At 60.6% G+C, this 25,266-nt stretch overlaps 1 protein-coding gene across 27 annotated transcripts in view; it reads left to right on the forward strand.

The window, feature by feature from the left end:
- Positions 1-25,266, forward strand: part of AHDC1 (AT-hook DNA binding motif containing 1) — a 62,049-nt gene continuing 36,783 nt past the window's right edge. For 4 of the 27 annotated variants that reach the window (XM_089301229.1, XM_070079011.2, XM_070079006.2 and 1 more), the window contains exons 1-2: positions 324-552; positions 782-876. The gene's annotated coding sequence lies outside the window, so the exon portion shown is untranslated. Of the gene's footprint in view, positions 204-323; positions 553-578; positions 877-17,300; positions 17,513-25,266 lie in introns of those variants that run through there. The other 23 variants (XM_089301228.1, XM_070079003.2, XM_070079014.2 and 20 more) reach the window with 18 other exon arrangements.

Consider the following 25,266-nt stretch of genomic DNA (forward strand, 5'->3'; position numbering starts at 1 on the left):
ACTGTCCCCGCGCGCCGCGGCCGCGCCGTCGGAGCAGCCGCTCGCCCCGCCCGCCGCGCGCGCCGAGCGGCCGGGGCGGGGACTACAAGTCCCGGCGTGCCGCGCGCGCGCTCCCCCCTGGGGTTCCGGATGGTGAGCGGCGAAGGTAAGGAGAGCTCGCAGAGGCAGCGGCGGCGGCGGCGGAGACGGAGAGCGGCAGGCAGGCAGGGCGAGGGCGAGAGACGGAGGGAGGGAGCTAGCGAGGCGGACCAGACAGACAGACAGGCGGGCGGGCAGAGCGAGCCACCCGCTCGCGGCGGAGCGAGCAGAAGGCAGGAGGAGGGAGGGAGGAGGGGGAGGGAGGGAGAGAGGGAATCCAGCTACCACCACCCAAAGCCAGCGTCTGCTTTCTGTCCTCATTTCCTTTTCCCACCCAGCTCGGGGAGCAGAGAAAGGCAGAGCGAGCGCGGAGGGGAGACAGGCAGAGGGACAGACAGACAGCCGGGGAGCGCGGGAGGGCGGAGGGCGGAGGAGGAGGAGCAGGCGGACTGCGCGGGGCGCGTTCCCTCCCAGGTTTGCGCTTGGGGGGGTGGGGCGGGGGTGTCCAGGGCCGACCGAGTGTGTGCGCAGCGGGGGGAGCGAGGGGCGCCGCGAGAGCCAGGAGCGACGAGGCGGGGGGCGCCGCGGACGCGGGGGCCGTGTCCAGCGGAGTTAGCGGCGGAGAATGTGAGCCGAGGCGCGAGCCATGCTGTCAGCGACGGCGGGCGGCTCAGGGCTCCTCCGCGACTCCTCTCCCCAGCAGCCGGGCGCCCGCGTCGCTGCCGCCGCCGGAAGACAGACGCCCCCCAAAGCCCCTCGCCTGGCTCGGACCCACGGAGCCGGCAGCCCTGCACTCCGGTGAGTGGCGCCTCCTCCCCAGCCCCAGACCCCCGCTGGGGACCGGCCGGCTGGGCTCTTTTGTGCAGCGCACCAGGGGGGGCCCCCGCGCCCCCCGGTCCGGTCCGCCGGACCCCGTGGCTGCGGTGCCCGCGGTGCGATCGGTCTTTGTTTCCACCGGGGCCCGCGGCTCGGCTGGGCTCGGCTCGAAGCCTGGCAGGCAGCGCCGGGAAGGGGGAGGGGGAGGTGGACGGGGAGGGGGGGCGGAGAGGGGGGGTTCTCGGGTTTCCTGGCCGCCCCGCGGCTCCCCCGGCTCGGGGGCGAGGTGCGCGCCCAGCGCTGCCGCGCGCCCCCTCCTCCTTCCCCCTCCCTCCGCCTTTGGATTTAAAACTGCAATTTGCTCTCCAGCTTGCTGAGAATGTGGGGGGGGGGGCATGAAGGGGGACCGTGGGAGCGGAGAACAAGGCTGGATTTTAGGATCGGCGCTGGGAAAAGGGGAGACTGCGGAGGGAGGAGCCCCTCCCCTCCAACCCCCAAATCCCAAGGTTCCACTGGCGCTCTGGGAGTTGAGGGGCGGGGACCTAATGACCCGGAGGGGGTGTGGGGCGGAGGAGGGATTTGGGGGCGGCCAGGACCGGAGGGGTTGGGCCGCGTGCCCGGTTACCTGGCGAACAAAGTCGGCTCACTTTTGCATAAATAAATAAATAATCGCCTATCAATGCGTTTCCTCTGGGGCTCTGATTGAATCGGCCCCCTCTTCCCCAGGGGGTGGGGTGCTGAGTGACAGCTGTCAGCCCCCTGGGCCGGGAGCTGGGGGTGAACTGCTGACTCTCCGTGCTTTCTGGCTGTGGGCGCCTTCCCCTACTGGGTCTGGGTCCCCGGGCAGAGCCAGAGGGGCAGGGGGCTGGCTCTCAGTCTAGGAAATAACCTTGTTTCCTGTTCTACAGGAAAAGGGACAGCAACCCAGAGTTCGGGGGCTGGGGATGAGGACTGATGGGAGCTGGGGGGGGTTCCCCAGCAGCCTGACCCCCCAGCCTCCTGCCAGGCGAAGGGGCCAGCTGAGGGAGGAAGGATGTGGGCCTTGCTGGCCGGAGGCGGGATCTGGGGCTGTCCCTGAGGCGGGCAGCGGGCACAGAGCGGGAGGAGGGAGAGAGAGAGAGAGAGGAGAGAGAGAAGCGGGGGCGGGGGCGGGAATTCTCTACCGCAGACCCTGGGGGCCAGGGCCAGATGTGGAGGGGTGGGGAGGCTCCCCTCCCTCCCAGCTTGGGGGCCCTGGGGCTGGGCTGGGAGGGGCTGAGCCTGGTGCCCTTGGTTCTGCACCAGTGCCTGACTGGCAGGGCCAGCTGAATTTGGGCCCAGGCGTCACCCTGGGAGGCAGGGCTGGGCTGCACCAGCCTGGTCCCTGAGCACAAGGAGCGACCCTTGGGGGGCCCGTGCCTGTCTGGCCCGGCAGGCGTTTCCCGCCGGACCAGTTGGTGTCAGGCGGGACTTGGCCCCGGCTCCCTAGGCTGAGCTCAGGGTGTGAGGACAAGCTTTGCCTCCGGGTCAGGGTGGCCACATTTTGTCCGCTGCTGCTGCTGCTGCTGCCGCCGCCGCCGCCGCTGGCAGGGCGGGGGCATGTGCCTGGGCCTGGGCAGAGTCCCGCCGGGGGCATCTGGGGTGTTTCTATTGTTGGCTTGTTCCTGTTCCGTGTGGCCCGGTGTGTGTGAGCTGGGGCTGTGAGTGAAAGCTGACTAGTCTGTCCATCCTACTATCCCCCACCCCGACTTGGGGGGGGGGGCAGGTGGGCCGGGCTGTGGTGGTGACCTGTGGGGGACTCTCCAGGTGGCATGTGCATGCCTCTTGTCCTCATCCTCCTTTGAGCAGATGTATATTTATTTTTATAGTAATGGAAAATCAAACTGGATAGTAAGTTGAATTCATTTTTTCTCCTGCTGTGTCAATAGTTGGAGTAACCCCCAGAGACTGGTGAACTGGCCCAGAGTGCCCACCCATGAGTGGTTGCAAAGACCAGTGAGGGCATGAGCTTGGGGGGCCAGTGGGCACCAACCCACGCCAGTGACGTGTCCCCCTCAGGGCCTCACACTGGGGCAGGTGCCCAGGTGGGCAGGCATTGCCCCTCCCCAGGTGTCCCCCCCAACACACACACACACACACACACACACCAGGTTGCAGCTGGCCTCTCAGCCACCTCGCCGGTCAGTTCCTAAGTTGTGCCCAAGCCCTCAGGGACGTTCCCCTGGTGGGCTCTCTTCCCCGCCTGGGCTCCCAGCCCACGTGCTGATATTTATTTTCTGTAGTAAAATCCATTTTTAATGCCGTTACTTTTGAAATAATATAGAGAGAAACAAATGTGATGTGTTTAAGTTGCCCTCTGTGAGTTTTTAATGTGATCTATGGCTGAGGTGGTGATGGAAGGAGCTGTTGGGCTTGGAGAAATTTGGTGTCATAAAGAAAAAGAGCTTGCTGTTTACCGTGGTTGCTGGGCTGGGGGGTCTGGAAGCAGGGTCATGGGGGCAGGGAGCCCCCGCACGCACCCCCGCTGCTGGGGTGGGCTAGCTCGGCTGAGCTTCTGTGTTTAGCATGTGAGGGTTCCAAAATAATTTTGCGTTGTGCCGCAGCCCATGATGGGACCTCCGGTGAAAGGGCTGGGGAGCTGGGGGGAACTGGGGGGCTCTGTTCCCCCCACACACTGCCTGTGCTTAGGTCTGGGCAGGGAGGCTTCTGGAACCCCTGTGAGCTGAGTCGGGAAGTGCACTGGGGGAGGCCGGGCTTGCTTTCTGCAGATGAGGGGCTGGGGTCTCTACCTGATGGTTGGGGCTGCTCTGGATCTTGGGGGGCAGACTGGACCTGGCGGGGGGCCGGGGGGGCTGGCGCTGGAGTGTAGAGCAGAGGAGGGCCAGTGCCTGCTCTCAAGTCTGCCTCAAGCAGTGACTGAGCCGCTGCCTCTGTTCCTGACAGGACAGGGTTTCCTCCAGGCAAACCTGAACGCCCTCATTTTCTCCTCCCCCCTCTGTCCCACCCCCAGGTCAACTACTTTTTTTTTTTTTTTTTTTTTTGGTTTCTGGAATACAGAGCTCTGTGTCTCATGCCAGCCACCCAAGACCAGGGGGGTTGCCATGCCTGTGTACCAGATGCCCAGGCCCTTCTGGTCTGGCTGGGTGAGGTCAAGCAGATTCACTATTATGGGATGGAGCCTAGCTCCATCTCTGGGTCCCCTGGGTCTCTTGGGAGAGGGGGGAGCCAAGATGGGGTGGAGCTAAGGACTGCAGGAGAGTGCAAGGCTAACATTGTTGCTAATGCCAGCAGATGGGCCCCCCAGGGAGAGAACAGGGGAGAGTAGGGGGTGGGGAGGAGAGCGAGGGAGACCCAGACAGCCACATGCCTCGGCAGCGGGAAGGATGGAGACTGAAGGCAGGGATGAGACAGGGAGAGGAGGAGGCAGAGTCACAGTGCCAGGCACAGGGCTTCAGGGCACCAGAGGACCAGGTGTAACCACTCCCCCGACCCCGCAGCCAGACACAGCACCGAGGGCCTCTCCTGCAAGATCAAATGCTGGGGTTGTTTTTGGAGGAGAGATAAGCAGATGTCTGGGGGAGGGTGGGAGGGGAGGACAGGTGAGAGAGAGAAGGAAAGCCTCCCACGGGGGAGGGAGAATGGGGCACCAAGAGGAACCCAAGAGGCCAGAGGCAGGCCCTTGACCCCAGGGCAGAGTCTCCCCTCTGCCTTCCCCAGATGCCTGGGAACAGGATTGAGCTCTTGCTGGGAGCTGGGGGTGGGACCTGAGGTTGGTCCAGCACCCACAGGTTGTTGGGTGCTCCGTGCCAGGAGGCATCTGGGTTACAGAAGCAGGGAACATTAGGGCCCAAAGGCACTGGCGGCGTCATCATCCAGTTGGAACACCCCCTCCCCCTTGGACAGGATATTGAACCCAGAGAGGGGAACCCAGAGAGGGGAGCTGCTTGCCCAGGTCACAGGTACGCTGGGCTGCAGCCTAGGCTCTTGGCACCCCGCCTCCCTTAGCTGGAGAGGTGGAGCAGCTGCGGGGGGCCTCCTGGGTGCAGAGGGGACCAGAGCCTGGGGAGAGAAGCAGGCAGGCACCCTTGTGGCCAGGCACCCCCCCTCCCCAGGGGAGGGGGAGGCGCCGCTGCCGGGAGAGAGAGAGAGAGAGAGAGGGAGGGAGGGGAGAGAGGAGGGGAAACAGTGAGTCAGGCTTCCAAGAGCTGAGGATGAGAGCGCCAGAGCTGGGAGGGAGAGGGCAGGGAGGGCTGCTCAGAAGGGGGGGAAGAGGGAGGGGGCCCAGCCAGGGGCAAGGAGAGTGAGAGAGGGCGGGAGCCAGCCCCTGGCCCTGGCCCAGCGGCAGGGCTGTGCAGAGGGTGCCGCCAATATGGACTTTGCCCGCGGTGGGTCAGGAAGGAGCCAGACTCTGCCCCTGCAGGCAGCATCTCTGTCCTCATTCCTCATTTATGATCCCACCCCAGGGTCTCCGCAGGGGTGACCAGCATCCTCCCATGCCTGCCTCCTGCACCCCGGTTTCCCATCATAGTGAGCTACTGGAGGGGAGGGGGCACAGAGCAGCCTGGGGCGCTGTGGGAGCAAGGTGCAGGTCTTGAGTAGGGCCCTCATTGAACCCTTGGAGGTTGGGTCACCTCAGAGAGTGCTGGCCTAGGGGAGGGGGCGCTGGTGAGGAGCGCTGGGTTGCACTGTGAAGCCCTGGTCTGGCCGTGGCAGGGGCCACTTGGGGCCTCTCAGGGTGGCCAGTTCCAAGATGTGGACATGGTCCTTGCATGTCTAGAAGCAGCCTCCATTGCTGCAGGGGCTGGGGGAGATGTGGTGCGGCCTCCCTATGTCATGTCGCTCTGGGTAGCTGGGAAGTGGAATGGCCCCCATGGATCTGGTGAGAACTGCTTGTACAGCCCCTCATGCCTGGAGCTGGGACCAGCATGGGAGGGGTCTTGGAAGGACTGCCTGGAAGGGAGGAGGGAAGGTGCCCCCACCCCCCGCCCAGCTGACAGGAAGCTGTGGCTCCCAGCCCCTCCTTCCCTCAAGGCCTGGATCCCAGGTTTCTTCCACTGGCCAGGCAGGGGGAAAATGGGCACTCAGGATCCCTCTGCTGCAGGCCTGGCTCTGGGGGGACTGGGAAAGTGAGGCCCCTGCCTTCTCCCCTACTCTGCCCCCCAACACATGCAGAGCTCAGCTGCACTGAGGCCCTGCTTTCTCTCCTCCTTCTGTTCTGGGGTCCTTGGCCTGGGAGCCCAGGGGAGAGGCTGCTTCTACAGCTGGCCGGCCCCGAACTCCCTGTTCAGCCCAGCTGCTAGTGAATCTTCCAGAAGCTGCAGCTCTGTACCCCCTCCCCACCCTGGGAGCCAGGAGGGGCCTTTGTTGACCTGGAAGAGAGTGTCTTGGGGAGTGAGTGGGCACCCTTAGAAGGACTAACGCAGACAGCCAGACAGATGGGTGGTGGAACAGATGGACAGAGACACCCACGCACACAGACGGAGAGAGACAGACAGATGGACTGGGACAGGGAGAGACGGACGGACAGAGGTGCTGGCAGAAAGAGGAGTCAGAAAAATTGGAAGGACTGGGAGAGAACCCGAAAGGCAGAGACTTGGAGACAGGCGGGGTAACTGAGATGGGGGAGAGAGAGGAGAGGCAGGAAGAGATAAAGAAAGGGGGAAACCCAGCCGGGGAGAGAGAGGAGAGGCTTGAGGCTACAAACCACAGGCAGGGATTTGATGAGGATCTGGAAGGTGTTTTCTGCCTCTTCCCTCCCCAAAGCCTAGGGCCAGCCAAGTCTCCATTCCTTCCACCCCCCAGTCCAGTTCCCAGCTGCTAAAGAGGTCAGGGGGAGAGGGAGGGAGAGAGACAAGCCCTCCAGAGCCCCCTCCCTTGCTCTTCTGTCTGGGGGAGGGGCAGTCGCTGACCCCCATGCAGATGGGCTTGTCTCTAGAACAGGTCCCCTCACACTCACCGCTCAACGGGAGGGTCCTTGTATCGATGCACCCCCCATACTCACACCTGTTTACACAGGCCCTGCTCATGCCCCCCTTCTCTCTCTCCCTCCCTCCCTCCTTCCTTCTTTCTCCCACACACACACATGCACGCGCACACACACACACACGTATTTGTGACATGGAACTCTCCACCCTCACACTCATTCTGTATCTCACAAATAGAACTGATGAGCGGGTCCCTGTGCTTCCTTTCCCATCCAGGTGGTGACCCACAGACCCTGTCATGGGCTCTTAAGACACATTGCCCTCCCCCCACACACACACTCACACTCTCACATCTCTGGTGGCAGTCACACTGGAGCAGAGAGAGGCCTTGCACTCTGACCCAGGTGGCAAGGTGCAGAGGCAAGAGCCCCCTTGGTTGGTGGCAGCTGTCCTGGGAAGGTGCAGGACCTGACCTGGACTCAGAAGTGGCCAGGCGACTTGGGTGGCGGGAAAGAGCTGACTGGTGGCTGGTGAGGATGTGTGTGCACGCACGTGCAGGAGGGGTGGCGGGGGTCTGTCTCCGTGTGTGAGACAGAGATTGAGTGCTTGTGAGATGGGATTTGGTGTGACAGGGAGCGCCGAGGTGTATGGAGTGTGTGGGTGTGTGCATGCCAGCTCCTTGTCAGGTGTGCATGTGTGCATGCGTGTTTATGTGATGTGTGTGAGATGGGCGTGTATGACAGTCCAGGGCTCGCCGAGTGGGGGTGTGGGGTGAGCTGCGTGTGTGAGGACGCAGTGGGATGCACGCAGACGGGGGTGGGGGTGTGGGAGCTGTGTGGGAGCACAGGGCCCATGTGTAGGTGAGGGTGTCCCTGCAGTGTGGGGCCGGGGCGCCTGCTGCTGGGGTTGGAGAGGGGCTTTCCAAGGCCCGGGTACCACCTGAACAGAGACTGTCGGCACAGAAGGGGCTCGGGCTCCCAGCTGGGCACTGACCCACACAGACGCGCACAAGGACAGACGGAGCCGCCTGTCCTCCCTCTTCCTCTCCTGGCGTCAGTGGTTTTCAAAGGAGCGTCGGTGAGGACTGTCTGCTGTGCAGTCCCCCGCCCCAGCCTGTGCCTCTTCAGACACAGCGATGCCCTGCAGGCAGCTTTGTGGAGGCTCCTGCCTCAACCATCTGAGGCAGATGGGGGGGCTGGGATCCCCGCTGTCCCCCAGGGAGCCAGGAGGTGGCCCTTGTTCCTCTGGCTTGGGCACAGCACGGCACAGCAGAGGGGTTCTAGCAGGTAGCCCACAGAGGGGCCCTGGGCAAAAGCCAGGACTTTGCCGCTTGTCTCCTCAGACGGGCCCCCACCAACACCCAGCAGCCCCAGCTTCTCTCTGGACACAAGGATCCAACTGCAGCCCCCAGTACTTCCTAAGTAAATAAATACAACTGCCCCTGCACTCACAGCCCCAGCCCTTCTAAACACAGCTGCTGACTGCTCAGCACCCCTACACACACACACACACACACACACACAGCCACTGCATACCCACACCCCCATGCCTCCTGCACACACAACCACCGCAGGGCTGCGGCACTGCCCCAAACACCGGGACCCCAGGGGCAGCCGGCTGCCAGCCACATGAACTCCCCAAACCCCTCCGCTCTCTCATCCCAGGGACCCATGCTTGCCTTTCCACTTACAACACGTAGCTACAACCCGCACCCAGGCCAGCAGCCCCCCACCACGGTCCCACACCCTGCCCTCGCAGGAGCTGGGCGCAAGTCCCAGCATCTTTCAGAGACGCTGCCCCAATTCCTCCCCCCAAACCCGCTGTGCCCCCAACAAGCTCAACAGCTCTCCAGGCACATTTACAACCCAGCGCGTAACCTGAACCCAGATTTCACGACCCCTGACACCCACACACACCCCTTCTGCGGCATTCTCAAGCTATCAACTCCCTCTCCCACCCCAGAGCCTCGCCTCCTCCACCCAGGACCCACTGCTGCCCGGGCCCTCTTCCACTCACACTCCTGGAGCCCCGGCTCTCCCTGCAGCCCCAGCCCAGCGCCACACACACATGCACACACACTGACGCTCTCCAGAGTGTCCCCTGTAGCCACAGCATTTTCCTCAGACACACAGTTGTGGCTTCCACCTCTCCTGGGTCTCCACGCAGAAGCTCCTGCCAGCGTCCCGCACGCCGCTGCAGACCCCAGGACCCCCGCAGCTGTCCAGCTCTAGCCCTTTACTCAGCCCGCGGGACACCCCCCCCCCCACAGCCCTGCACCTCTGCCGATGCCGGCGGCCCCGGTGCACACCTGCAGCTTCACCCCTGTAAGCTCGGAGCAGTGCGTCCCTGCCCCCCCTGCACCCTGTCACAGAGCCCACCTCAGCTCTTCTGCAGCCCTCACTCCCACCAGTCATGCATTCCAGTCCCACACGTTGCTCCCTCGCCTGCTGCCTGCCTCCCCTTCCCAGAGCCACCTCTGCCTGGGGAGGCATCTCCACCCCTTCACTGCCCCAGGCCTCCCATTCCTGCACGGTGAGACTGAACTGCTTCAGAGCCGCTCCACCCAAGACCCTGTGCTCGGTGCCCCCCGGCCTGGGCTTGGGGTTAGGAGCTGCTCAGGGGGTGAGGCAGAGCCCCTTGGCGCCCAGTCTCCCTGGTCTCCCAGCCAAGAACTCTTGAGTAGCCAGCCCTGCCCTGGCTGTGGCATGCCTGGGGAGCAGGGGAGTTACCCAACCTCCATTGCTCCCCCCTCCCACACCTTGGCTCACCTGGGAGGGACACTGGGCCTGGGGCTTCAGGGAAGGGTTGGGGAGGGTGCTGGGTCGACAGCCCCCCAGGCCCGTGCTTCGGGGCTTGGTTTCCCTAGGACTCCGTTCAGTTCCGACAGGGAAGGTTACTTTACGAGATGCATGATTTTAAACGGAATCTCCACCATCTGTTCCACCCCCTAATTACAGATGCACAGAATCCGCCTCAGAGGGCAGCGCGAGGGGAGTGATTTAGAGGCAGAGCTGCTTCTGCCTGCATTAGGGCTGGGGAGGCTGGGGGGGCTGTGGGTGTTGCTCACAGCCCCCCAATCCCGTCTCTTTCCCAGGGGCCCCTTGTGCCTCTTCTCTTGCTGGAGGGAGGCTCATGGAAGGGTCTGCCTGACCTCCAGGACCTGAAAGCAGCAGTAACTTGTGCTGTGGGAGGGGTCCCCAGGACATGGCCTGTGCCCCAGTCCCTCCAGCCCTGGGATGCAGGCTCCATTAGGGCCTTAAAAAATTCAGTGCATCGATCTCCTGCCTGCCTCCTGTGCCCTGGGGAGCCAGAGGCGCAAGGTTGGCCCAGCTGTCTGCCCACCCCAAGGTAGCAGGGATGGGTGAGGCAGGGAGGGGCCAGGTCCTGGTGGAACAGACACAGCAGGCCCGCCCGCCCACCAGGTGTGTTGCACCCCAGTGCCCCTCCGCCCTGGAGCCGCTGGCACGCCTGGCCCTGGCCAGAGCCACAGTCTGTCTGCAGGATGGGGTCAGCACCGGGGGTCAGACAGAGTGGGCCAGGGCCTGAGGCACACCCTGAGGCCAGGCCCATCTTTGCCCAAGGGCACCAGGGTCCCGCGAGCACCGGCCTGCTCAGTGATGGTGGTGGCGGCGGCGGCGGGTACACTGCGGTAGGCTCCGGAGCATTCACTGCGGGGAGAAGGGAGAGAGGCTGGGCTGGAGGAATTTTAAAGATTGCTGCAGGCAGGAGGGTCTCTGGAACCCTGCGGAGCGGGCAGTCATGCAGAAGTAATCCTATGGCTGCTGCCTGCCTGGAGGAGCGCAGTGGAGGGGGGTGGGGAGGGAGAGCCCAGCCGCTGTCCCTCTGCCACTGGCCCTGCCCCCGCCAGCCCTGGAGGGAGCCAGGGACCCCGGGGGCCTTCCTGAGGAGGCACCTTGTTCCACTGTGGCATGTGCCCCCTAGAGGGGCAGCGCCACAGCTGTTGCTCAGCCCTGAGCTCTAGGTTTTATAAATAATGCAGCTCAGAGGTGGGGGCCAACTCAGCCCCCGGTCACCTTGGGTCACCTACTGTGGTGCCTCCAGCTGGCAGTCCCGTGGCAGAGCCCCTCTCTCAGCCTGTTTCTCTTCTGCTGTGTGAGCCTGGGCCAGAGGCCCAGCCACTCTGGGCTGGGCCAAGGGCAGTGGAGTGTGGAAGAGCCCAGAAACCCATCCTTTTGTCCCACCCCCCAGCCCTCACAGGTTAACTGGCAGCGGGCTCAGCCAATCCAGGCTGGAGAGGGATGGCCTGCTCTACCAGGGCCTTGCCCACTCCCACCCCTCCATTTTGCAGATGGAGTCACCGAGTCCAAAGGCAGAAGGGTGGTCAAGGCCGGCCAGCTGATGAAACCCCTCCTTCCTGCCCCATTCTGCTGTCACTCAGGCTCTTCCCAGCCTCAGCTCAGCTAAGAGCAGGGCCTGGGGGGGGGTGGCGGGGGATGTTTGGGAAAGTGGTTGCGGCTGAGAGGTTGCCATGGCGATGCTGCAGGATGCTGAGCTGAAGTGGGGGTCCCACAGGGTCTCTGGGGCCCCCAGCTCCACACCCCTGTGGTCTTGTCCTCCCCATCTCCAGTCCCCCACCCAAATGCCTGTCAGGCAGCTCCAGTGACAGGCTGGGTGGGTGACAGGTGGTGCAGGTGATGGGCTGGGTGGGTGACGAGCTGGGTGGGTGACAGGTGGTGCGGGTGCGAGGCAGGCAGGTGACAAGCTGGGTGGTGACAGGCTCTGTGGATGACAGGCAGGGGGTGTGGTTGGCGGGGATGCTGTCTCCTGGCTGGTGGCCTGTTGCAGCCCCCTACCCTGGTGTGCGCGTGCACATGCGGAGACTCTGGGCTCAGAGCTTGGGGCTAAGATACTAATGAGGCTTATTCGCATGGAGGGGCAGGTGCCCAGGCTCACTAATGAGAGGCCTTTAATGAATCAGGGAGGCAGCTGGGGGGCTTCAAGGAATTTGGCTGGCTCCCCTGGGCTGAGGCCCTGGGGGTCACGACCTGGCGTCAGCCTCCAGCCGGGTCAACAGCCCTCCTGGCCTTCTCCCCTGGCTGCTTGGGTCTGTATTCATGCAAACGATGGGCATGACAGTGGCTGTCGTTCCGGCGCTTACTGTGTCAGGCATGGCATCGAGCCCTTTCCATGCGTGTTCTCATTTCAGCTCTGCAGTCCTAGGAGGGAGGCACTGTGGCCCCATTTTACAGGTGAGGAACCTGAGGCTGGGAGAAGGCGTGGGACTTCACGTCACATGTTCCTGCTGCAGCTAGGAGTTGATCCAGGTCTTTCTGTCTCCAGAGCTTAGGTTCTTAACTCCCCCACTGGGAACACTCAGGTTTTGGTGCAGCCCCAGGGCCTCAGTGTCACTCCTTGGAGATGGACGTGTGCTGGAGGGACAGTCCCCATGGGCTCTTCAGCTTGGGTGTGGGTGACTCCAGGTAGCTACCACCATCTCACCCCAGCTTCGGGATGACATCCTGCCCTGGAAAGGGAGCAGGCCTTCGTGTGGAGGGGGCTGAGCTGAAGCGCGGTGGCCGAGCCACTTCCTGCATTGTGTGGCAGGGAGGCAGAGGCCCATAGCAGAGCAGCAGCCACCGGAGCTCACACACCCTGAGAGAGCTGTAGGGCCCCATGGGATCCCAGGTCTCTTGGCCTGTTGGAAGGGTGGGGCTGGGTGTGGCGGCGGGGCTGGGAGGCCACCTCCTCCTGGGCCCCACCCACCAGCCTACTTTCCTCCCTGGACATTGCAAGCCCTGAGCTTCCTGGAGGGTGCAGAGGTCTGCTGGCTCACTCCTTACTGGGGCCATGTTCCCTCCCCGTCAATCTGGTCTCCTAGTGTCAGCCGAACTCCTCCCTTTGGAACCCCCTGGGGTGGAAACTCCCTGGCAACAGCTTATGGATGAGTTAGGGCCTTGACATTGGCCCTGGGCCACAGCATGGCCCAGGAGAGACCAGAGTGGGGCTGGGGGGCTTGGAGGGGAATTTAAGGGAGAAGAAAGAGGCTCATAAATCCTGTAGCATCTAGTTTATTCCCTTCCACCTTAATCTTTTACCAAACCTGCTCTCCAGCTGTTCTGGGGCTTGAGGGAGCCCACCTGCCCATTTCCCTCTCCTGCCAATCGAGGCTCAGCCCCTCCTGAAACTGCACCTCCCTGAGGTGAGACAGAGTTGACACCCCTGTTGTTGGCAGGCTAAGTCAATAGTGTCCAGTGATTCGTTGACGTAGGTACGGCAGGGGGCTTCACTGCCTCAGTTTCCTCAGCTTTAGGTTTGAAATCCTCCCTGGAGGCTCTCAGCTAAGACGCAGGAGAGACTGGGCAGACGCAGCCTTGTCCCCAGAAGGCCCAGGCGCTGACGGGCAGCACTCAGAGCCCTCAGAGCCCCAGGTGAGGTCCAGAACCTGGGCCGGGTGTGTGCTGTGGCTGGAGCGGGGGCATGCTGGGGGGTTGGCCTGACAAGGCTTCTCTCACAAAGGCCCAGGAGGCTTGGAGGGGACCAGAGGCAGGGGGCTGGTTGGCCTGGGGGGCTGGCAGCTGGGGAGCCATGTCTGGTTGGGAGGCAGGGGCCTGGAAGGGTCTGGCTTTCCCACGGGCACAGGCAGCAGTAAGCTGGAGCTCTGGGGCCCTCCCAGCTCCCCAGGGAACCCGTTGTTGCCTGGCCCTGGGGACCCAGGAGTCCTGGCGGGTGAGGGCGGGTCTCCAGCAGGCGCCCTGCCAAACCCCGCAGCCTGCTCACCAGGAATCTTGTTGCTGAGAGATGGAAAATCCCGGCCGGCTGGGCCTGCAGCTCATCCCTCCCCTCCGGGAGGAGGAGGGGCCCAAAGATTCCTTCCTGCACCCACCCCCCTCCCATCTTGGGACAGGGCCCTCCTCAGCAGTGGGAGGGGCTGGGGGGCCCAGGACAGGCCTCTAAGGCCCGGTCACATGTCCTGGAGCCTTGCCCAGCCCGCAGTGGGCACCAGGGCACTCTGGAGTCAGAATGAGCCTGGCGCAGCAGAGGGGGTGGGGGTGGGGAGCTGAGGCCAAAAGGGGGCCTGGGTGGGGGCTGCTGCCTGGCCCTGGCCCCACTGGCTCCCCCAGGGCGGAGGGTGAAGAGTGGGTTCTCTCCTTGGACAGGAAGACGAATGATCCCATTATGGGAGCGTGATTTTATTCCACGTGTCACGGAGTCTGAGATTAACTTGCTCACCAGTCTGTGACAAACCTCTCACACCCAGCACACACACGCACACGCACAGACACACACATATCTCACAGACACAGATAAGCATTTCCATACTGTAGCACATACAGAGACACAAGTGCACGCTTCCACTTGGCTACGCCAAGGCCTGGACGCCACAGCCTGGGGAGTACAGTGTGGCCTGCCCCCACTCACAGCAAGGCCACCCAGACCCACAGCTGCCAAAGGCAGTCCAAGGGGATCTTGCACTCACTGCTTAGACATGCACAGAGTCAGGGACACACAGTGTCCCGCAGATACACGCACGCAGACAGGCGTTGACCAGCAGCCACACACACTGAGACAAAGGCGCAGATACATACAGAGACAAAGACAGGCACAGACACACAGCCGGCGGTGCTCACACAAGCACAGGCGTGCACACCCGGACACAAAGACAAATAAATGCCCAGAGGTTTTGCTGCGGACAGATGTGGAGGCGCACGCACATCTGGGCTGCCTCCTCGACCTCCCTGCCTGGGGACATGGTAATCTGGCGCCTGTGGCTCCAGGGAGGACTCTGAGGAATCTTCTGCTCTGTCAGAGCCCCCCACCCTGGGCCCCCGTCCAGCCCCCACCTCTGGCACTGGGCCTGGGACCGAGGCCATGGCAGCCACGCCCTTAGCAGAGCCCTGACACCTCTTTCCCTGGCTTCTCATTGGTCACACTCGAAGCACACCATCTCCTCTGCACATGCCCCCCACGCCCCTCCCATGAGTGCCCGCCAGTCTCTGCAGTCCCCTGCCAGCAGACACGTGCATCCCGCGTGCACCCCATGTGCGCACGCGCACATGCACACACACACACGCACAGCCTTTGTGGCACACATAGACTCAGGCACACCCCCTCACACACTCCCCCTCCCCCTGCCTTCTCACGCCGGCTAATCCACAGATGCAGCACACACGCACACTCCCTCCCGTGCGTCTGCACCTCTCGCACGCACACACGTATGCACTCTCACCATCGCTTCTCTTCCTGTGTCTCTCGCAAACATACCCTCTGCCAAGAGTGCAGCTCTGCCGAGATTAGCCCCTGTGGTATTTGTCACTGCGTCCTTGGCCTTCCTGGCCTGTCTCTCCCCCCTCTACCTCCGGCCCTGCCTGTTGTGGCCTTCTAGTCTCTTGTCACTGCTCTGTTCAGTCAACAAGTATAGACAGAGCGCTCATTTAGTCAGTCAGCAGATACTGACTGAGCACGGCTACAGGGCAAGCCCTGGGGATGCTGTGGTGACCAAGAGCGCCCTGGGCCCTTTGCTCACAGAGCCCTCAGTTGGCCAGCTTGCTTGCTTGTTGCCTGTCCCTCCCAGTGAGACGAGCAGGTCTTGTATGTTGAGGGGTGTGTGGGAGTTCATAAGAAGAGAAACCTGGAAGGGTGTTCCAGGCAGAGGGAACAGCGTGTGCAAGTCAAGAAATGGAATCAAAGTGTGGTGTGCTGGGAAAAGAGCACAAGCAATGTTCAGGGACCAGAGAGGACGCTGCAGAAGTTGGGATGTCCCTGAGCTGGGGTGCCACGCCCTGGGCTCCGAGGATTCGAGCCAGGAAGTGTCTGATGACAGGACTAGGGTAGGCAGCACAGGTGGGCAGTGGTGGCGGGCTAAGCCAGAAGAGGTGTGCGAGGTGGAGAGACTGATTTAGCAGTGAGGCCAGCAGCGTCGTGGTTCCAGAGCCTTCACGAGGCTGGCAGGCAAGGCCCAGTGACTGGGGTCGTCACCTGTCAGCTGGGCGTGGGAAACCTCACTGGAGAACCCCCAAACACCTCCTGAGTTTGGGGCACTGTGCCGGGCTGGGGCCCCTAGGCAGGCAGCCCTGGCTTCAGAAGGCTCACCTGAGCCCCCCATCTCACAGGCGGCAGAGGGGCCTGGCAAGGCCTGGCAGGCGGCACTCTGGAAGCTTAAAAGAGGACGAGGCAGCCCCTGTGGGCTCTGGGTGGCTCTGGGGGCAGCTGGTGGTGATCGGGCAGGAGAGGTGGAGAAGGAGCTGCAAGCAGAGTGAGCTGTATGAGCAGAGGCCCCCGGGGCTGGGGCTCAGAGGTTGGCTGAGTCCTGTGTGCCTGCCCACCCACTGCTGCTGAGCTGGACCCCAGCAGCCAGAGTGAGAGGGTGTCCGGCTGAGAGCCAGGATGTGGGTGGTGACCCAGGACGTGCCCACGAGAGATTCCGATCCATGCTTTGCCGCTTGCTCTCTCTTTGGCCTCGGTCTCCCCATCAGCATCGTGAGCCGATCCGGTCTTAGAGGGAATTGGAGCAGTGGGTCTGACGGGCCGGACTGGCCAACCTGGACGAGTGTCTGAGCTTGGGATCCTGGGCCTCCACAGAACTTTCTTCCAGAGGAATCTGAGCACAAGAGCTCAGTGAGGGTGCCCATGGTTGGATTTGGGGTACCCCGGGTGAGGGGCACAGTCTTGCAGAAGATAGGGCATAGGGTTCTTGCCAGATCTGACTTGAAGTCGCAGAAAAGACCCGGAAGAGAGGGCCTAGTCCCTCTTCCCTCCAGCCCTGACCTGTGTGGCAGTAGACAAAGGGCCATGTGCCCGGGAGGGCACAGTGCCCGATCCCCGGCCTGGAGGGTAGGAGCACCCTTCCTGCCCACTGCCCGGGCAGAAGGCTTGGGTTCAGGAATGCGACCCCGGGCTGGGAGGGCCTTGGGAGTAAGGAGCCAGGAGGCCAGTGTCGGGGCGGCGGAGCCGTGTGAATGCCTGTGGGTGGCTGGGTTCTGCTGTTGACGCTGGGGCTGCTGGAGGTTGTTGCGTAAGGTGGCTTCTGGTGACCCCTCAGCCGCCCTGCATCCTGGCTGCAAGGGGCCCTTTAACGTCTCACCTGTGAGGTGGAGCTGGTAGAGAATTAATTTCCTGTGCTATTTTAATTTTTGCTGTATTTAATTTGCTGTTTATTTTAATTAATTAGCGGCGGGTAATCGCCGATCGTAACTTGCTGCCGCCAGCTCGTCTTCCTTTTGGGAGGGGTGGAGGCCAGGCCGGGTGATGGCAGGATTGGCCTTTGGAGAGAGGGAGGCCCTTGGCGGCAGGGCCCCCCTTCTGCCTGTTCCACCCCAGGGTCTTCCCCACTCCCCCTGGTTCAAAAGGGCCCTCTGTCAGCCTGCCCCGCCCCCAAGGGCTGCTTTGGGGCCTCAGGTGTGGGGACTGCTTTGATGAGCCACACCTCGTCCCCACCAGACAGTATTTTAATGTCATAGGGCAGTCACAGGGACCTTGCCTTGGGTGGTACAGGCTGTTGAGGAATCTTTTGGGAAAATAAATTATTTTTATTTTATTTGAAAGGCAGAAAGACAGGGAGACAGAGATCTTCCACCCACTGGTTCATCCTCGAATGCCCACAACAGCAGGGCTGAGCAGGCTGAAACCAGGGGCTAGGGACTCCACTGGGTGTCCTCCATGGGTAGACGAGAACCACGTACTTGAGCCCCACCGCTGCCTCCCAGGGTGTGCGTTACAGGAAGCCGGATCGGAAGCGGAGGAGTCCCCGCAACCAGGTACTCGGACGCGAGATGCGAGCATCCCAAGTGGCACCTTAACCTGTGTACCCAATGCACACCTCTGCTGGGGAAACCCTGAAGCGTGGGCCAGTTCTTCAGGGCAGCCCTGCTTCCCCATCCAGGTGGGCGCACCCGCGGGACTGCAGCATGTCCAGGCACCCTGCACGCACCCCTGGGCTAAGTTCAGTGATCAGTCAGCCCCAAGGATAGACCTCTGGGGGGGACCCCCCCCCCCATGGAGATGAGGAAGCCAAGGCTCAGAAGAAGCTAAGTAACTTGCCCAAGGTCACACAGTAACTAAGTGGCAGGATCTGGATTCTGGCCATGGCCAACATTTGGAGGAAGGGAAGGGAGGTATAGTGGAAATTAGGGTGGGGAGATTGAGTCAGAAATATAATGGGACCAGGAGTGGGGTCCCTTGGCTGTGTAGGATCTGAAGGGAGGAGTGGGTCCCTGCCACAGGGGGCGTCTGCAAGGTACAAGGTCTCTGCTGCCTCTTCCCGTTGCCTGCGGTAGCCTCTGCTGTGGTTTGTATCTGGGGTTACTTTGTTACACGCTCTGCCCCTACCACAGGGACCCTTCTGCAGCCTGGTGGAGCCTGCTTTCATGTAGTTAACACTTACTCAGGGTTCGCCCTGTCCCAGAGACTCTTATAAATCTGTAAGTGCACATTCATTTAGTCACCATAGCAACCCTCTGATTATTGTCCTTATTTCACTTATCAGAAAACTGAGACTTAGAAAGGTTAAGTGACTTGTCCAAGGCCATACAGCCAGTACCTGGTGGAGGTAGCCTTTGAACTTGGTACTGGAGTCCTTGTTCTGAACCACCATGTTATCTTGCCCCGTGAATGCCCTAAGTAGGAGACAGGAGCCCTGAGTTTCCGGGAGATAAGGCATCTTTGGGGGAGCCTCTAGTCTCGGTTGAAAGGGAGACCCAGCTCTGCCCTCACCACCCACACGTCTGATAGGGCAGGCACAGCCCACAAATCAGGATCACTCTGGGGGACACAAGGGGAAGGTCAGGGTGTGCCCAGCCGAGCGGGTGCCAGTCGGCGGTCAGGAAGCTTTTGGGGAGCACTGCCCACACTGCTATAGTGCCAGCCGCCAGTGGGGGCGCATGGATAGGCTGGCCCCAGAGAGCTTGCTGTCTAACCAACTGGAAAAGCGAGGCAGATTGTGGGAACACTTCCCAACAGTTGTATAAGACAACAGGAAAAACCTCGATGCCCATGAAAGGGTTTGGGCTTTTGAGTCCTGTGTGTCCTTAGTCACTCGACTCCTCTCTAGGCCTCAGCGTCCTCGTCTGCCAAAAGGAAATGATGGTGGCACTGACACCAGAGGGTTTTGTGAACCTCAAAAGAGAGAAAAGACAAAGGGTTTGGCCTTGGGAGCAGGGGCTCAGTGGGCATCTGAACGCTGCCACCCAACACCTGGAGAGAGGAAAGGTCCTGGCCCTAGATGGGCATAAGAACAGGTCAGGATGCGAAGGGCAGCAGGGGCCTTTGGAGTCAGATCCCCACCAAGGCGAGTCACTTTTCTTTCCTGAGCCTTGATTTCCTTGTCTGTAAAATGGGTATAATGGTGGCTTCCCCCCGCCACACCTCCAGGCTGTGAGGATTACATTAGTTAATTTATTCAGTAAGTGAGATTGAGCACATGCAGGGTGCGAGATGTGTGTCCATGCACCGCAGACAGTAAGGGACGTGTTACCTGTTAGCAGTCTTCCTGTTATCATCCTCATCTGCAAAGGTAGGGGCTGCCTGGGCAGGAGAAAGAAGAGCCTGAGGCTTGTAGAATGATGAGCGATGAGATAAACTGCTGCCGCGATGATAACGGGCTGGTATTTATTGAGTGCTTACCGCGTGCCGGGTACCCACTTACGAGGCAGGTGCCCACATTCTCCCCATTTCGCAGGTAGGAAACAGGTTCAGACAGGGAGAGCGCCAGGCCCAAAGGAAGTCAGCACGTCAGGGAGAGCGGCGCCGGCCACAGTCTGAGGCTCCCTGGCTGCGCTGTCAGTCACAGAGCAGGTGGGGGGCCTACCCAGGAGGGGACAGAAGGAGTAGAAAGGCAGGGACAGAGGTGGGCCAGGCCTCAAATTCAGCAAACAGCTGGAGAATGGGCCAAGTGGGTTTTCCTGGAGTAAACCAGGCCTGAGCTCAGGGAAGGGAGCAAGTGAAGGCTGGATGGAAGGCTTCCCGAAGAGGTGGGTCTTGAGAAATGGGTGAGCTGAAAAGACGGGGAACAGGACATTCCAGGCCGCGCACACAGCATCAGCAAAGGCCCTGAGGTCAGCATGGTTTAGGGCTGAGAGGGTGGAGGAAATGGCTGATCGAGTTCAGAATGAGGCGTGAGAAGGCTGGTGGCCTCAGGGCCACAGGGAGGGTAACAGATTCAAGAGGCTTTGGTAATGCAGAAATGGAAATGACCCCCCCCCCCCATATGGACTGGAAATAGAGCAAGGTCACCAAGAGGGCAGCTCTGGAGTCCAATCCTAGCTGGGCTGCTCCGTGCCGACGGTCAGGGCGAGTCCCCTCATGACTCACTTTCAGAATGAGATGGTCTGCGAGAAGCGCTTAGCACCGGTTCATTCGTTCATTTCTCAACTAGCAAGTGTGCACTTGGTGTCAGGCACTTTTCTGGGCACAACAGCAATGAACAAAATAGATAAAAATCCTTGCCCTCGGCGAGCTTACATTCAGAGGGGAAAACACACAGCACGTCTGCTACATGGGAAGATGGTGGTTCTGCTGAGGCAAATGAAACCGGGTAGGGGCTTAGGGGTGCCAAGGTTCCGGGTTATGGAAGTGTTAAGTAAACTTCCAAATGAAGGCTGTGGTTGGTGTTGGTTGGGTAGCAGGTTGTAGTAGAAAGGGCTGCTTCCATTGACAAGGCACGTGTCCATCAGGGGAACCATGTGATACATGGGTACTGCTGGCCTACTCCCTAGATGAGGACATGAGGGCCCAGCCCAGGAGTCCCGACTCTGAGGCACCCACTCCCTGAGAGGTGAGGAGAGGGCAGGGGCAGTGCCGAGGTGGTCAGTGTGTACAGCTGGGTGGAGAGCAGGGCCAGAGGCCTGCGTCCAGGAGGCAGAACTGTGGTCGGCCAGGCCCGGCTGGATGCGGGTGAGCTGGGAGAGTGGCGAACCCGGGGGCGAGCCCCAGGGCACAGCGGGGGCAGCAGCTGGGCCTGAGACACTGTGTGATTGAGCAGAGGGGCAGACTGTCCAGAACTGATGAGCGTGTGGGTGGTGCGGGACTGACGGGAGGGGGGAGAAGGCGGCCACTGGCCACAGGAGAGGGGCCAGCGAGGAGGTCGGCGGGGCCCGAGCTGGCTGTGAAAGCCCTTGAATGTCCGGCCAAAGACCTCAGCCTTGATGTTGTTGTCAGCAGTGGGGAGCTGTGAGAGGTTTCCGGGGGGAGGCAGTGTCGGGAGAATGGGATTTGAGGACTGTGTCTCTGCACCAGGTGGGGCAGACTGCATGGCTGACTGCAGAGGGAGCCCCAGGAGGCTGCCTTGGCGGAGCAGGTGAGATGTGATGGGGGCAGACCACCTGGGCCTGCAAGACCGTACCCCTGGGTTCCAGCCTCAGGTCTGCCCAGCTCTCTTCCCCTCTGTGTGCCTGTTTTTCCACTTGGGTTGAATTAAAGCCCCCTTTCCTTTTTCTTTGTAATCATTTGGACTAAGCATCCATTTTGAGAAGATGAAGAAGGCTAGGACCTTCTCTCCAGAAAAATACAAAAACAAGTTTTGGTTAAACTCTTGTGAGGTTTCCAGAGGCCACCCCTGGAAGCCAAGTAGGTCAGATGATCAATAGCAATAAAAATAACAGCTAGCATTAACTGCTTAATGTGGGCCGGGTGCAGCACAAAACGATAGCTCATGGTTTTTGTTTTTGTTTTTAAGATTAATTTATGTGTTTGTTTGAACACACACACACACACACAGAGAGAGAGAGAGAGATCTTCCATCTGCTGGTTCACTTCTCAGATGGCCTCAATGGCCAGAGCTGGGCCAGGCTGAAGACTGGAACTCCATCCTGGTCTCCCACGTGGGTGGCAGAGACCCAAGCACTTAGCCATCTTCCGCTGCCTCCCAGGTGCTTTAGCAGGGAGCTGGATCAGAAGCTGAGCAGCCAGACTACTTCATGATATTGTTAAAGGGGTAGAACAACCCTGTGAAGTAGGCCCTGTTGTTATTATTCCATTTTACAGATGTGGACACTGAGGAGGCCTCAAAAGCTGAAATAATTGGCTCAGAGCCAGAGCCGGGACTTCTGTCTGCATTTGGCAGCTCCAGAGCCTGAGGTCTAAACCATGCAGGTTAGCCTGGGGTTCTAGGATTGAGGAGGAGGCAGGTGGAGGGGGCGGATTTTCAAAGAAAGCCTTGCGGAAGGCAGGGCTGGAGGTCAGGGAAGGGGGGCAACCGTGCCTGCTCAGCACTGAGGGATGAAGGGTGAGGGGCCAGAGGCTGCCGCAGGCGACCTGCTCTCGAGCCCACAGGGAAGGGGTGGAGTGTGGCGCTCCTCTCTCTTCTTGGCCTCATTATGTTCTGCCCCATTGCCAGGGTTGGGCATCTCCAGCTCTGCCCTGCTTCCCCCGCCCCAGGCCAGTGAGAAGGGCCAGTAGGCCATGCTCTCTCTGGGGGGGTCAGGAAGAGGGCTTACTTTCCCCATCCCGAAGAGGAGTCCTAGAGCCCACCTGCTGAGCTTGGAGTGGAGCCTGGACTCCAAGCTCCATGGGACCCGGGATAGGCTCCGGCTCAGATCCTGGTTGACAGCAGGAGGTGATCCAGGTTAGCGCAGGCCATGTCTCAGTCTGGAATCTAGATTCATGGCGAGTGGGATCTGTCAAACATGGCGAACAGGAGTTTTCTGTAGAGAGCTAGAGAGGAGAAGTTTTAGGCTTTGTAGGCTATTTGGTCCCTGTCCCGAGTACTCAGCTCTGCTGTTGTGCCTAAAGCAGTCCTAGACGACACATACACCAGTGAACTGGGCGGTGTTCCACAGAGACCCTGCAACAGGCCGGATTTGGCCAGAGACATAGTTCGCCAATCCCAGATCTAGAACCTTATCCTTCTTCCTGAGTATGTAGATTTAAAAAAAATATATTATTTTTTAAAGTTTTATTTATTCATTTTGGAAGTCAAAGTTACAGAGAGAAAGATTATTTCATCTGCTGGTTCACTCCTCAGATGGCTGCAGCAGCCAGCACCAGGCCAGGCTGAGGGGCCCAAGCACTTGGGCCATGTTCCACTGCTTTTTCCGGGCCATTAGCAGGGAGCTGGATAGGAAGTAGAGCAGCTGGGACACAAACCAGCCCATAAGGGATGCTGGCACCACAGGCAGTGGCCTTACCCACTCGCTTCGCCATAGTGCCAGCATATTTTAAACCTTATATATGATGACCCAACACAACAGGCTGGAATCGAGGTCCACGGCAGGTCATCATGGAAGCTGCTCTAGAGCCGCGCTCCTGTCGGGTCCACATTTTGGGAACTGATGAAGAAACGTATCAGACAGTGGTTTAAAGCAGACTAAGCCAAATCCCCTGCTGAGCCTAGATGGGGTGGTACAGGGTAGTGAGACTTAGGCCCACCCAACTGGCTGTGGCCTGAATATGGGGAAGTGGGTGAACTAAAGCCACACAGATATCGATCTGGAGCGAGCAGAGTGTTGGTCCTAAGCCAGAATCTAGAACAGCACTGTCCAACAAAATTGCAATAGAAGCCACATGTGTAATTTAAAATGTTCTGGTAGCCACATTCAGCACAGTAAAAAGATACGTGAAATTAATTTTAACAATGTATCTTATTTAACCCAGTGTATCCAAAATATTATCATTTTAACATATAATCATTGTAAAAATTACTGAGATGTTTTACATTCTTTTTTTATAGGACTCCAGAATCAGGTGCATATTTTATACCTACTGCGCCTCCACACCGCCAGTGCTCAGTAACCACAGGTAGCCAGTGGCTACTATATTGGGCAGCTCAGGTTTAGAAGCAGGCTTTTTCTTTGGAAGGCATGAGCAAGAATGATTTGGAATAAATAGGGCTGGAAGTGCCAGAGGTTCCACCCTTAGCCGACTTGAACTGGGTGTAGCAGACTCGGCCTGGGAGAGCATCTGGACTGCGGGCTGGGAGTAGGGAGTTCCCTGTCTTGGAGCCCTGACCTGCTGGCCTCAGGTGGGACCCCTGTCGGGGCTCTGGCCATCACCTCTGAGCACTGGTCCCCAGTCCCTCCCTCCCTCATCCCAGTGCCACCTCTGACTCTGGAGTCTGGCCTGGCAGGTGAGGAGTGGGCAGAGTGGCAGCTGGACGCTTGAGGGAACCGGAGCTCCACCCCTCTCAGCCAGCTGCTACCAGCCTTCCTGGAGTGACTCTGTGGAAACAGGGGGCCCAGAGACAGAAATAAACTGCCAGGTTTCCGGGGCGGAGCTGGGGGGGGGCTGCCAGTCTTGGTGCTTCCTTGCTGGGGGTAAGCGGCGCAGGAAGCAGCTCCAGGTCCTATCCAAGCTGTTTCCTCTGGATGCCATCTTTCCTCACCCCGTGACACTGAGGCTGATCTGAGTCTAGAATGTGATGGGTTACTAAACTCTGGGGGGCCAGCAGTCTGGGACTGATACTTGGCAGGGATGATGGTCCCTGGGGCACTGGGCACAGCTTGGTGGTCACTTGTAGGCCTCTGTCCTGGGGTGTCCTCCAGCTGCTCTGCCACAGGAGCCGGCCGGGCTGCAGCATTTGTGTTGGATGCTTGCCTCTGCCAATCACTGGCCAGGGGCAATTGGCAAACCACACCTGGAGCCTCAGTTTCCCACTGTGTAAGGAGTACAATCCGTGTTTGCCCTGCTTCTCAGCCTCTGGACTCTGCCACTGCGGCGTGACCTTTGGGTGGTCACTTAGCCTTGCTGAGTTTCCGTCTCCTCGTCAGCAAAACGGGGATAATACTGCCTTCTTAATGGGTACCTAATAATCAAGTGAGCCATGCTAATAAATAGCGCAGGACAAGCGCTCGGCGTCGGCCGCTAGCCTTCCGTGGTGGCTCAGTGGGCGCCAAGTGAAAATGCATTGCCCAAATGTTAGAGCCTTTCCGTGGAAAAGGCCTCCTCCGACACCCCCCCCCCCTTTATGAAGGGGTAAACTCCCCCAAATGTGAAGGCGTTTTGCCCAAGGAAAGGCGAGCAGCAAGCAGAAGCTTTATATGGTACTCACCATATAAAGCCAGGAACCTCGTCCCCAGTTTACAGGTAAGGAAATCGAGGCCTGTGATTGGCCACCGGTGCACAGTGGCGCTATTCAGTGAGGTCTTAGTCCGCCGCTGGGGCTCACCGGAGGAGGGGCGTGCAGGTAGCGGGCGCCTCGGAGCCATCGCTCGAGCCAGGCGCGCTATTAATAATCGCTCCGCTTTGGCCCGGGCTGAGAGCGTGGGTCCGGTCCGCGGCCGGGCGCCTCCTGGGCCGGGACCCGAGCCGAGCCGGATCGCGGCGGCCGCCCCTCCCCCCGCCACGTGACCCCTCCCCCCTTGGGCAGCCGAGGGCCCCGGGCCGGCGGGCCGGGGGCCAGGAAAAAGCCGAAAACACCGAGGCTGGGCCGCTCCCCTCCCGCTCAAAATAGCCCCCAGCCGGGGCTGCCACGCATTCCGCCCGGTCCGGGGCGCGGGAAGGGGCGGCGGGGCCCGTCCCCGCCCGGTCCGACGTGGCTGCCCGGCCCGGTTGGACGGGGTGGGGGGCGAGGGCGGGCCGC

This window comes from Oryctolagus cuniculus, chromosome 7, assembly GCF_051225735.1.
Source record: "Oryctolagus cuniculus isolate XC-2025 breed Fujian yellow rabbit chromosome 7, ASM5122573v1, whole genome shotgun sequence".
Lineage (NCBI taxonomy): Eukaryota > Metazoa > Chordata > Mammalia > Lagomorpha > Leporidae > Oryctolagus > Oryctolagus cuniculus.